Below are 13,441 nucleotides of genomic sequence, written 5' to 3'. Positions count from 1 at the left end.
CTGAGACGGGCGCGTGAGTCTGCTCCGACTGTCAGAAATGACCCCGGGAGAAATAACCATGTGATATTATTTCCTTTTTTCTATTACTGCACACTTTGTTCTGTTTTATAATTTGTTGGAAGTGCTGCATTTTTAGTTGTTGCCTCTGGTAACCATTCACATTCATCCGAGCCTGTGGGCTGGTAACCAATCACATTTGCTCTGCCTCAAAGGCAACGCTGTCTTCAGAACATCTCTAATGTCACTGTAGTGTAGTGAAGGAGGAATCAGTTCTGCACTCAGCACAGATTCTGCAGGAGACCCAGCTTCGATCCCATTTCATCCCAACACTCTTTCCTCTGCAGCGATAACCAGGAGCCCAGAGTTCACGGTCAGAGCCAGACCCAGACGCCGTGTGGTCAGGAAACTGGCGTCCAGGCTGATGGGTGCTGAGGAGCTGGGGGACGCCCGTCTCAGCTTCACACGCCTCGGTGAGGACAGGACATGAGAAGGTGGTCAGGAAATAATAACCCTGTAAAACTGACGCTGTTTATTGGTGTGAAAGCAGAGATGGAGGTTGTGGTCGCTGACGTCGAGTAGGACAGCGCTCAGCACCTAGAGGATGCTGTTTACGGGTGTGCAGGCAGAGATGGAGGTGGTGGACGCTGTGAGTGTGTAGTTCTCTACAATAAGAATGAGTGAATTAGGAGAAGGACAGTGACGTGATGTCTCTTTTAATGTTGAAGCAGGGGACGAGCTGCTAGTGAGCTCCACTGACTCTGTGGACACAGCGGTCAGTGAGCTCCTGCGGACTGAGGAGGACGATGCTGGCCCGGCCGGTCAGCAGACTCTGGGTCAGTGCAGCACCTGAAAACACACACTACAAAAAAGACCCTGCTGGACAGCTATTGATATTTATTCATGTTAAAGCAGGAGAGGAGACTGTAAACACAGTGCCCTCTGGAGCTCAGGAGGACACCGCCTGAGAGCTCCTGGACGCTCTGCAGCTGAACTTCACAACTCAGAGTGAGTACAGCACCAGAAAACACACTCTAAGGATGAATCCCATTTCAATCCTCAGCCCCTCCCCTCCATTCTGCCTAGGGGCGGGGCTCTTAAGTCTTGTCGGGAAAGAGGGGTAGGGCCGAGGGGGGAGGTCTGTACTCCTCCAAACTCAGATTTTTCAGAGACACTTCAAACTAAGGTTATGACGCCTTGTGAATCTCCGGTGAGACGCTGCGCATCGCTCAAACAAACCCACAGATCTGAATTTCCAGTTCCACCTTAAATGCTGATGCAATTACATTCTAGCGCCTTTGGCTACTGTAGCATTTAAGGTGGAATTGGAAGTTTAGACAAAAAGATGCTGAATAAACAGCTGAGTTCAGCTCCATGGCACAGAGAGTGAGGTGGGGGTGATAATAAAAGACTGAGGAACACTTTTGAAGGCGTGACACCCTAAATTTAACTATAGTCCAGCAGCTCTGACCTCACTGCAGAATGCCACTGAAGCACTGTTCTTTTTTATTTGGGTTCTGATGACGTATCGGGCTCTTGAAGGGTTGTCCTGTTTCACATGGGAAGAATTTCACCACTGCATCCTGTAACTCTGCTCCAAAGGGCGAGAGGACACTCAAAAACAAGGGGTAGGGGTAACAATAAGAAATGGGATTCATCTCTGAATAAAGACCCCATTGTTTACAGAATCTCTGATACTCTTCCTCTTCCTCCACCTCCTCTTCAAACTCCTTCCCTACACCTATTCCTCCTCCTCTTCTGTCTTCATACTACACCTACTGCTCCTCCTACACCTCCTATTCCTCCTGTAAACCTAGTCCTCCTCCTTGTACTTTGTCATTATACTCTTCCTCCTCCTATTTCTACTTCTCCTCATTCTACAGCTACTCACCCTCCACCCGATACTATTGCTCCTCCTGCCCCTCCTCCTGCTAAAACAGAAGCCGTCCGACAACTCAGAGAATCGGACATGGACCTGACACATGAAGCTGTGCGTGACACCACTGGTGAGCGAATGAATGAACAGATCACCCTTTCACAGAGAGACAAAATAATAATGTGATGAATGTAACTGATAGTGTTTATTGTTCTATCAGCAGGACACGAGCTGAGAGTGCAGAGTGCTCCGGCCAAGGGCGACCTCGCTATGGAGCACCTTCTCCTCCACGATCCTAACACCAGCCCCGACGCTGACCCACGTCTGCGTGAGTTCAACACACTCCTTCTACATCCACTCTTCCTCCTTCTGCTACTATTGCTCCCCCTACTACTCCTCCAGCTACTACCTTTCTCTCTCTTTCTATACCTTACACCTACCAATACTCTTTCTCTTACAGCTACTAACTCTCTTGCTACTCCTCCTTCTACACCTCCTAACCCTACTAATACTCCTCCTCCTCCTTCAGCTACTGCTCCTCTTACTGCTACTACTGTTCCTTCTCCTACTCCTTCAACAGCTACTACTGCTCGTCCTACTACTCCCTAAGTCTGAAACACAGACTTCAAGCACAACAGAAAATCAGTGTGTGTTCCAAACACCGTACAGGATCAAATAGGGCCAACATCGTCCCCATCCACAGGCAGCAGTGGTTCTGTTTCAGTAATACTGTTGCTATGGCAACATGAACACGGTCAGATGTCTCAGTCAGTCCTGCACTGTTGCAGTTTACCACCATTCTGCTCTAAAGCACACAAAGCCTGTCTTTCACAGCTGTGGATGTGGACAGTGTCACACATCTACTGATTTTCATTCCTGTATCAGCAGGACACCAGCTGACCATGAGGAGGGCTACAGCTGAGCTGGCCCTCGCTGAGGAGCGCCCTGACCTCACTGATCCTGACCCATGTCTGGATGAATGACGGATCAAAATTTCAGATTCTGGACACTGACACATTTGGACACTTCACCAAACTGTAACTAAGAGGAGCTGAGGGTCAGCCTGGACGTAGAGGAGGAAAAGCTGCAGCGAACAGAGCCAAGCTGACCCTCAGCTCCTCTTAGTTACAGGTTGGTGTAATGTATTTAAACTTTATATTCATTTGCTATTATTATTGCAGGTGAGGACCCACCCCCAACCTAACTGTGCGTCCTTCCAGTAAAGCAATAGATTCAGAGCTCCAGGGAGGACTTTAAGACCTGGAAACCACCTATGACCCAACAATCAAAGCCCAACTCTGAACATGATGAAGAACATTTAAAAAATTCAGGTAAAAGCCAGGGTCATTAGTGATGAGACACTGCAGCTGTCCATCCAGAACAAGAGGGTCAGAGAGGACACAGAGAGATCCCTCCACAGGTAGGGGTGGATGATATGAGCTTGTTATCATCATCCTCTTGTGGAAATGTCTTCAGAGATCATGACGTTATGTTTCTGTCTGTATATCGTCCACTCTGGGCATCAGGTCAATGGAGAGGACACTTGTCCATGGTGGCTGAGAGCTGATATGGGCGAAAGAGAAGTGGCCAGAGAGAAGACCCCTGTGATGGCAGAACTTTGTTGTGTCTCCGGTGTCGACCCGAGGAGGATGGGTTCCCCGTATGAGTCTTGGTTCCTTCCAAGGTTTCTTCCTCGTGTGCTGAGGGAGTTTTTCCTTGCCACTGTTGCCCCTGGCTTGCTCATAGGAGGCTTGGACCCGGATCTCTGTAAAGCTGCTTTGGGACGACTTTTTGTTGTGAAAAGCGCTATATAAATAAAATTTGATTTGATTTGATTTGACTATGTGCTACTGTTTGGGTTCTTTAACGAAAAAGAGCTCTTCAGATGGTTGGGACAGTACGTGGAAGCAGAGACCCACCTTCACAGAGAGCTCTCTACTGACCACTGACCCACACCTGGTCATCAATTTAACAAATAAATAAATGCATGTAAAAAAGTAGACAGTGACGTCAGACCTGATTGTTACCCAGCTAAACCAGCCCCAGATCTGCATGAGCCGGCTTTTGGGGATGTCATGCAAGGTAAAAATTTGTTGGTGCACTTAAAAGTGCTGCAATGTGCGTCCTGTCATGGCTTCATTATACCGTGAACAGACATATGAAATGACATGCAAAATATGGAAAGCACAACATCAGTCTCTTAAAGCTGTAATTCAGGATTGTAATCACAAAAACACTTTGTTTTTTAATGAAACGTTCCTCAACATCTGCTAGCTCTCCAGTCTGTGCTCGAAACCCGTCTTTTGTTTACGAAGCACCAGTGTTTGTAAATAAACCGTCTCAATCCGTTACCTAGGTGTCTCTCTCCCTGCTGATAGCAGAGGCGTCTGGTGTATTTTAGACAACGAAAAGAACTCCAAACGTTGAAAACCACGAACAGAAATGAGGATTACTCTGCTTCATGTTTGTGCTGTTTCGGATCACTTAAAGTGGAAATGCCTCCAAACTCCGGAGATGGCTAACTGCGCTACTGAAAGTGCTACAAATTAAACATCTCGAGTTACAAATGAGTTTCTCTGGTAATTCAAACAACGAATTTAAAACTTACAGACAAGTTAAACTTCAACCACTTACTAACAACTGTCGTTTTTCCCCCAGAAATACGCCAATCCACCTTAAACAGTGCGGAGCTTAATTTGTCAAATCATCATAATAATTTATCATTATTTTTGTATTTGCAAAATGTAAAATGCTACTCCTCCTAGGGTCTTCATGCTACAGATGCGAAACTTCACACCCTCATAGATCCTATGCTAACTCACGTTGCTTGTGATCACGTTGCAAGCTTCCAAAATGGGAATTTTTCTGGTCAATTTTTAAGCTACGGCTACGAAATTTCAGAAGGCCAGACCCAGGTACACCGAGACCCATCACCTCGGAAAGCAGACCTGTCGCACTCATACATCCCGGTTAATCTCTCCTTCAATATCCCTCCATACACTTAAATGGGGGGTGGCTAGATAGCTTGATTATCTGAAATTCCGATCTGGGCTGTGCGAAGAAGTGAGAACTAATTTATTAAACTCCAAACTCTTGACCTTGGCCAATTCTTCTAAAGTTGTCCCCTTCAGTGACCACAGTGGAAAGCAGTGGGTGGAACTCCCATGACATCACAAACATCACAGGCTCCAGAGCGTGATGTCACAAAGTTAAGACGCAGGTAAAGTTCAGAATCCTTTTGCAGCTTCGAGCAGCAGCAGCACGATGTTTTGCCTCCTGAGATTCTGGTGCATTAGTTGGGAAGACTCGGACACAGAGAGCCCATACAGGACACTGGAACCGGAGAAGGAGGAAAGAAGAAGGAGAAGAGGTGGAGATGGTGGAAGAAAGCACTTAGGTGCAGTGAAGAGGAAGAAGGTGGCCATGAAGGCCAAAATGGAGAACTGGGGACAGAGTCTGTGTCCCTCAGAGAGGAGGTGCAACAGCTAAGGGACTGGTATAGAATCAATAACTTGTCTCTGGACATGGACAAAACTAAACAGAAGGATGTTGACTTCTGAAAAGCAGGATGAGATCACTCTCCACTGAGGATCAACGGCTCCATTGTGGAGATGGTCAGGTGCAAGAAATTCCTTGGTGTTCACGTGAAGAGGATCTCAGCTGGTGTCTTAACATCAGCTCCATAATCAGGAACGCCTAGCAGTGTCTACTTTCTCAGATGGTGGAGGAAATCACATCTCCCCCCTTCCATCCTGACCACATTTTACAGAGGAATCATTGAGAGCGTCCTGAGCAGCTGCATGACTGCCTGGTTTGGGAACTACTAGTGGTTTAAAACTAAAAGAAAGTCACGATTCATTGAAGACCGTAGTACAGACCTCACAGTTCTGTATGTTTCCGTACAGCAGGGGATGTATTCAAGTCAATAAGGTCACAAACCACTTTAAGAAAGGTATATATCAGTCATTCTCTGACTGATCAGAAACTTGGTCCATAAGCTTTTTAACTTATACTGCAAGCCTAACATGTAGGGTTCATTTACAACTGTGAAGAGAGAGAGGGGGAAAAGCCACACCTTTAAGACTACAGCTGGGGTTAGCCTAAAGTATTCTGGTTAAAAATAATTGTGCCGGGTTTTAAGTAACTAAAATACTTAAGGTTAGCCAAAACATGATTGTAAATCTATAGTCCAAGATCCACATTAGGGCCACCAAGTGGATTAAATTGTGCAAACAGTTCTTCCATGTGCAAAATTTCCAAAGTGTATTGAATTGGAGGTAGCACGATGGATACTAATACTGGTACCTCTTGTTCCTCCTCTGTAAAAGAAGCCTCCGATGAAGTTGGTGAAATCTCCTCTGGAACTGGTGGTGCTGCTGAAAACTTTCCTCTGGTTTGTGTCGCCGCATCTTCAAAGATGTGCTGCGTTGCAGTTTTTCACAGACCTTTCTGTTCCAAACGGCTATGGACAAAGATCTGTATGATGCCTTTCAATTCTCCAGTCCAGGGTGGTTCCATTGTTTGGTGAATGCTGTCGGCTCACGGTTTATCCTGGGTAGATAAACATAATGTAGGGCACATAGGTACACTCCATTCATATTGAAAAAAGCTGAATAAGTCATTGTATACATTGGTTAATCCATGACAAAGGTCTCCCCAGATTCTCTCAAAGCGATTATTGTGTGTGCTTGGTCCTCTGGGAGCCCTTCTTCACTCACAGCCTCTGAAAACGTTCATGAATTAACAGACAGCATTGTTCTCTCCCCCACAATCTGTCCTGACCCTCAAAGGTATTGCATAATTCGCCACAGCATCTAAAAAGCAATCAATTGCCATGCACCTATGAATAACAATCCTCCACCTAAAAAAAAGTGTACTGCAGATATGTGCTTTAATGTACAAAAACAGCATATTGACATTGTTCATAGTACTGTAGTGCACATCCCGTAGCAGCTATTACTGCTTTAAATGTTTATAAGTAATACTTTCTTCCAAAATCGCATTTCCATCAAGATGCCAGTTTGGCCCAGCAACACGATATGACCATCAGTCCAGTCCCTGAGATATTGCCCAAAGTGCAGCTGCCCTTGGGCTGACACACTGTGAGATTTACTCAAATCAGGCCCTTCAAAAATATGATAACTTGCATGTCTCATAAGGAGTCTGAGAAATTCTCTTGAAGGTCAAATATTTTGCATCTAAAAGCACTAAGTGCACATTCAAAAACTGTTTATTTGATCCGCTGTTGGTTTTACTGCTAATTTAACATTAGTCCTAAGACAAAAAAGCAGCTTCTTCAGATCAGCCCTAGAAGCATCAAATGCAGATAAAAGAAATTTCACCACTTTTTGTCATAAAAAGGTAGCGTAACAACAGTGAACTTACAGGGAGTACTCACTCATTTTCTTCAGTAATAGATAAGCCAGTGCTGGTTATATCCTGTGTGCATTCAACCTGCATAAGTCATACTCTTTATTGGTAATCTGTGGAAAATTCATTTGGAACCACCAATCTTTGTAATAAACTATCTAAAAAACAAATCCATACAAATATGCATTAAACATGTAAACCAAAGACAACTTAATACATGATTATGCTGGGCAAATATAATTCATACTGTTTGCATTTGTGAATCTCTGCACCTCTTCCTGTACGTAAACTTTGTTTAGTTCCATGAGACATCCACACAGTGTTACCCCATTGAGAACGCCAAAAGCTGACATCCTAGCATTCAAGGAAACAAAGGATAAACTTGACATTCAGTGAACAGTTAGAACAATGTTATGTAAAGGTATAAAGTTTAATTATAATCTGGATTCAAGATCCACACTCATTATGGGTTCAATTAAGCAATGTCTTTCTTTGTCCAACTTTCTTCTCGCTCACAAATGAGCTTGCTATATATAAGCACAAAGTCTGAGAGATTATCTCAGTGATAGACATTATTATCCAAGCTGAGCTCATGTAACTCTTTGTTGAAGCATGTGATTATTTCATTAAATATTTCCTAACTACATTCGTATATTTGAACTCTAATAGCAACAGTTCTTAGTACTGCTTTAAGCCCCACATATTCTCTCTCTGTACCTGGATAGTGTCTGTCTGCGGCACCAAAGAATCGATTTGAGAATCGATTTTAGGGCATAAAGATCTTGTATCAAAGGTATCGATATTTCAGTATTGATCCACACATCACTAATCTTCATTTCAGTCCATCTTCAGTAGGAGTAAGAGTTTGGAGTTCAGTTCGAGTTAGGTTCTGATCTTCAGTTCAAGCACGGAGGATCGACTAAGTATGAATCGACTTCAGGGTGTTCAACAAAGGCAACTCACTCTTCTCAGAAATGCTCAAACACTCATTTCACAGAGTGAAATCTCCAAAAGAACAGACTTTATTTTAAGTATTGAACCTTCTGCAGAAAGAAATAGTACTTTTGAGTTAATTGTTTTATTTTATTTTACTTTGTTCATTTGTTTTTTGTTGCTCAACAAAACTTCCACATTAGAACTGATCAGCGGCTTGTAAACTTGATTTGGCCAAGCAAGTAGACACGTCAGAGATCAGGGATGATAGTTTATAGATCAGAAGTTATAGTACTATGGACGTTGGCATTCACGCAGGAACAAGTGCTACACCGAGTCGCTGAATCTGCCACCCAGAGTGCCGAAGAACCTCCCACTCAACTTGGGAACTGCTAACATCTCCAAAGGCTTGTGCAACTTATCCTTCATCACCAGGAATCACAGCGCTATGAGAGAGAAACCCGGAGAGAGGCGGTACTTAAGATTTCCTGACCACACTTCTGAATGATTGCCCAGGACCTTCACTTCAGACCCAGACCCTCATCTGGCTGTAAAAGCTCATTCTTAGGGGATTCTGGTAGTTTCTCAAGTGTGATTTTCAGGGTTGAATGCCAAGTCCATAATTTTACATTTGGAATTTTACACTTGGAATTTTTACATTATTAAACATTATTACAGGTCCAATGAGAGGTTTGGTTTGCCAATTAACCCAGTCTATGAAGCTTTAATAATTAATTTAATTATATGATTGTTTATTGTTTATCTAAATGAATAAAATAAAAACTTTTCTGTATTATATGTGTGTGCTATGTTTATTTGTGAAATTTGCTCACTGAAATCAACTGTATATTCAAGAAAAAGACCCCACTCTTAAATCAAGTTTATTTTTAAATAAAGTTGTATCTGTTACCCACTCAGCAGATCTTCATCTTTTGGTTGCTCCTGTCCAGGGTCACCACAGCGGACCAACCACGTTCTGCTCACAGGTCTGGCATAGTTTTTACTCAGGATGCCCTTCCTATTTTAACCACTCAGCAGATCATTCATTCATTCATTCATTATCTGTAACCGCTTATCCAGTTCAGGGTCGCGGTGGACTTGGAATCATTGGGCGCAAGGCAGGAATACACCCTGGAGGAGGCACCAGTCCTTCACAGGGCAACACAGACACACACTCACACCTACGGACACTTTTGAGTCGCCAATCCCCCTACCAACGTGTGTTTTTTGGACTGTGGGAGTAAACCGGAGCACCCGGAGGAAACCCATGCAGACACAGGGAGAACACACCACACTCCTCACAGACAGCCACCTGGAGGAAACCCACGCAGACACAGGGAGAACACACCAAACTCCTCACAGACAGCCACCCGGAGCGGGAATCGAACCCACAACCTCCAGGCCCCTGGAGTTGTGTGACTCACTGCCCACTCAGCAGATCAATCATAGGAAAATTAATAAAATTAGAAATTATTAATTAATAAGTATTTGACTAAGTATAAGTATATATAAGTATATGACTATTTAGGGCAGCACGGTGGCACAACAGATAGTGTCACAGTCACACAGCTCCAAAATCCTGAGGTTGTGGGTTCAAGTCCAGCTCTGGGTGACTGTCTGTAAGGAGTTTGGTGTGTTCTCTCTGTGCCTGTGTGGGTTTCCTCCAGGTGCTCCCATGGTCTAAAAACACAGGTTGGTAGGTGGATTGGCTGCTCAAAGGTGTCTGTACGTGTGGGTGTGTGAGCAAATATGTGTGTGTGTGTGTGTGTGTGTTGAACTGTGAAGGACTGGCACCCCCTCCAGGGTGTATTCCTGCCTTGCGCCTAATGATTCCAGATAGGCTCCGGACCCACCGCGACCCTGAACTGGATAAGCGGTTACAGATAATGAATGATTGACTATTTATTGCTGACTTCATATTGATGATATATGCCACTGACCTCTTGAGTGAAGACCCAAAGGTAAGTCTTCTGAGCTGAGGAAGCAGGAAACACTGATGCATATTCCCTGCTGTACCCATGTGAGCAGAAGAGAAACAACCATTTCATCATTAGTCAGCTATGTACATATAATGCCTCAATACATAAAGGCTAAACAGTGAAATATATCTCCAGAGAATGGGATGATGATTATTTTCTTATATCCTATCATGTATTTTGGTACCATGCACCATGAAACTCTGCTAGTGCCTGTGCTGAAAGTAGCTGAACATGTCCTTCTCTGTATGTGCACTGTAAATAATTTAAAATGACCTATAATTACATTCAGAATTCAAAACAGTAGCTGCATCCATTATTTATAAAAAAAGGACAGTAATAGTCACTTGCATAAGCTGTCATACTTTTAATAAAATTTTATAACCTATAATTATGCTTAGAAATACAATGGATTCGAAATGTAGTTACGTGCATTTTTTGTAAAGTGTTTGTAAGATACCCAGTAATAACCACGTGTCTCTAGTATCATACGTGTTACTTTCTCAGTACTTATTTATTTGATAGCTTAATTGACAGGTACTTACTCTGTACCTAACAAGTAATTAGCAGGCTGTAATTTAAAGTGTTACCTGTATAATTATTAAACAGTGCTCTTGTATTGTCAGTGGAGCTGAAAGAATGGACAGTGAGTGCTGAGACGAGGTGGTCATAACTTTATGACTGATTTTGTGTGTATTTAATTATGTTTGTATATTTTTATGCTTTTTTTCAATATGAAAAATAAAAATAATTATTTGTTAATGTCTGTGTGTAGTTCTGGGGATTTATGATTTATGTACCCTTACAGTCTATTTTTTCAAGTCTTGATGACAACTTAGTCTTCATATTTAAATTAAAAATTCATTTATAATTTAAGACCCAGTAAACAAGGAACGTCTCTGGACGTTCAAAATAGTTCTAAAAGTAGTCTGTCCGTCAAGGACATATTTTAAACGTCAATGGACGTCCAAAATCCATCTTAATAAGTTAGTTAAGTGGTGACCAATCGATAACGTCAGTGGACGTCCAAAAACGCGTTTTATACAAGTAATTTATTTCGGGACCAATTATTAACGTCAATGGACGTCCAAAATACGTCTAATAGTCGTCTTTTCAACTTTCATTTTCAACCACGGTAAAGTTAGTTTTATTTTCGATATTCGGTTTTCCGGCGTCAATAACTTTTCAAACTAAGGTTATATCTGACAGAGGGTTACATATTCTGAATGGTACGGACACGGAGAACAATGCACACTGTTTTTATGGACGCTCCGGTGCATTTGATATATGCTCCTTTTCCTTTCAATAGCTAAAAAAACAGACCGTTTTTGACATCGCAACAAAGTGCATTCGTTTCTAGACTCTGTCTACAGCACCGCACACCATCGTCTTTCAGCCTAATTTGCTTAAATACGATTAAATACGTACTTTCCTGTCGCCGCTAACAACAGGTGACAATCTTCAATAGCTTCGTTTTCACTGTGTTTATAAACATCAGACTGGCCGTGTTAGATACTTGGAGTGATGGGGAAGAATGCACACCAAATGTGTTTTCATACTGACCTCTCATTAACAGTTAAATTAAGAATTTAGGTCTCTCTCTCTCCCTCTCTCTGTCTCTCTCTCACTCACTCACTCACTCACTCAGTCTGTCTCACTCTCAGTCTGTCTCTCACTCTGTTTGTCTGTCTGATCTGATTCACCCAGGAGGGGTCAGGTAGTGAGGACTGTGGACACAGTGAAGAATACCAGAGACTGTGAGAAGTAGTGAAGCAGAAAGCTTTATTTAAAGAGAATGTTAAAGTTCTAACTGTAATTCTGTTTTTGGAATTTGTTCTTTTAAATGTTAAGCCTTTATTTTTTTAATATAAAGTGTACATTGTGTTTGATATCATGCACATGATTTATTTTATCAATAAAATGATTGATGGATAGAAAAATCTTTTTTTTAATGAATTTTTAAATTTATTTTTTAATAACTTTTCAACCAAGTTACATAAGACTTTAAATACAGCTGTGTATTGTAGACATTAATCACACTAATCACGAACACCCTTTGGTTTGTCTGTAAAATTAAATTCTTATTTTTTATTGAATTTTTTAAAATTGAATTTTCAATAACTTTTCAACCAAGTTACATAAGACTTTAAATTAAACTGTGCATTGCAGACATTAATCACACTAACCATGCACACCCTTTGGTTTGTCTATAAAATAAAATTTTTGGTTTTTATTGAATTTTTTTAAATTAAATTTTCAATAACTTTTCAACCAAGTTACATACAAGTTTAAAATCAACTGTGCATTGTAGACATTAATCACACTAATCATGCACACCCTTTGGTTTGTCTATAAAATTAAATTCTTGATTTTTGTTACATTTTTTAAAAATTTTAAATCAATAAAGCTATAACAATTTGCTTAAAATATGAAAAAAATGTACAAAAATTGTTATCATTCGAGAACATGAGTCTCAGACTAGTAATTTTCACATTCTCTGCTTCATAACTTTTTTATTTTTTAAAATATTTGCTTTAAGATATATATATATATATATATAAGATATATATATATATATATATTATTTTTAAATAAGGATTGCACATGATTTGCTTGAGGCAGATTTCTCATTATTTGTCTTTATGTTTACATAAATTAAATACTCATGCAAATATCTTAAAAAAATAAAAAAAGTTATGACGCAGAGAATGTGAAAATTACTAGTCTGAAACCACCAGTGGTTCAGCAGAGATGATAGCTTTTTTTATTTTCTTAAGATATTTGCATGAGTATTTAATTTATGTAAACATAAAGACAAATAATGAGAAATCTGCCTCAAGCAAATCATGTGCAATCCTTATTTAAAAATAATATATATATATATATCTTAAAGCAAAAATTTTAAAAAATAAAAAAGTTATGAAGCAGAGAATGTGAAAATTACTAGTCTGAGACTCATGTTCTCGAATGATAACAATTTTTGTACATTTTTTTCATATTTTAAGCAAATTGTTATAGCTTTATTGATTTAAAATTTTTAAAAAATGTAACAAAAATCAAGAATTTAATTTTATAGACAAACCAAAGGGTGTGCATGATTAGTGTGATTAATGTCTACACTGCACAGCTGATTTTAAACTTGTAAGTAACTTGGTTGAAAAATTATTGAAAATTCAATTTTAAAAAATTCAATAAAAACCAAGAATTTAATTTTACAGAAAAACCAAAGGGTGTGCATGGTTAGTGTGATTAATGTCTACAATGCACAGTTGATTTTAAACTTGTATGT

This window comes from Hoplias malabaricus, chromosome X2, assembly GCF_029633855.1.
Source record: "Hoplias malabaricus isolate fHopMal1 chromosome X2, fHopMal1.hap1, whole genome shotgun sequence".
In the NCBI taxonomy this organism is placed as follows: domain Eukaryota; kingdom Metazoa; phylum Chordata; class Actinopteri; order Characiformes; family Erythrinidae; genus Hoplias; species Hoplias malabaricus.
Note: the sequence above shows the minus strand (reverse complement) of the source record.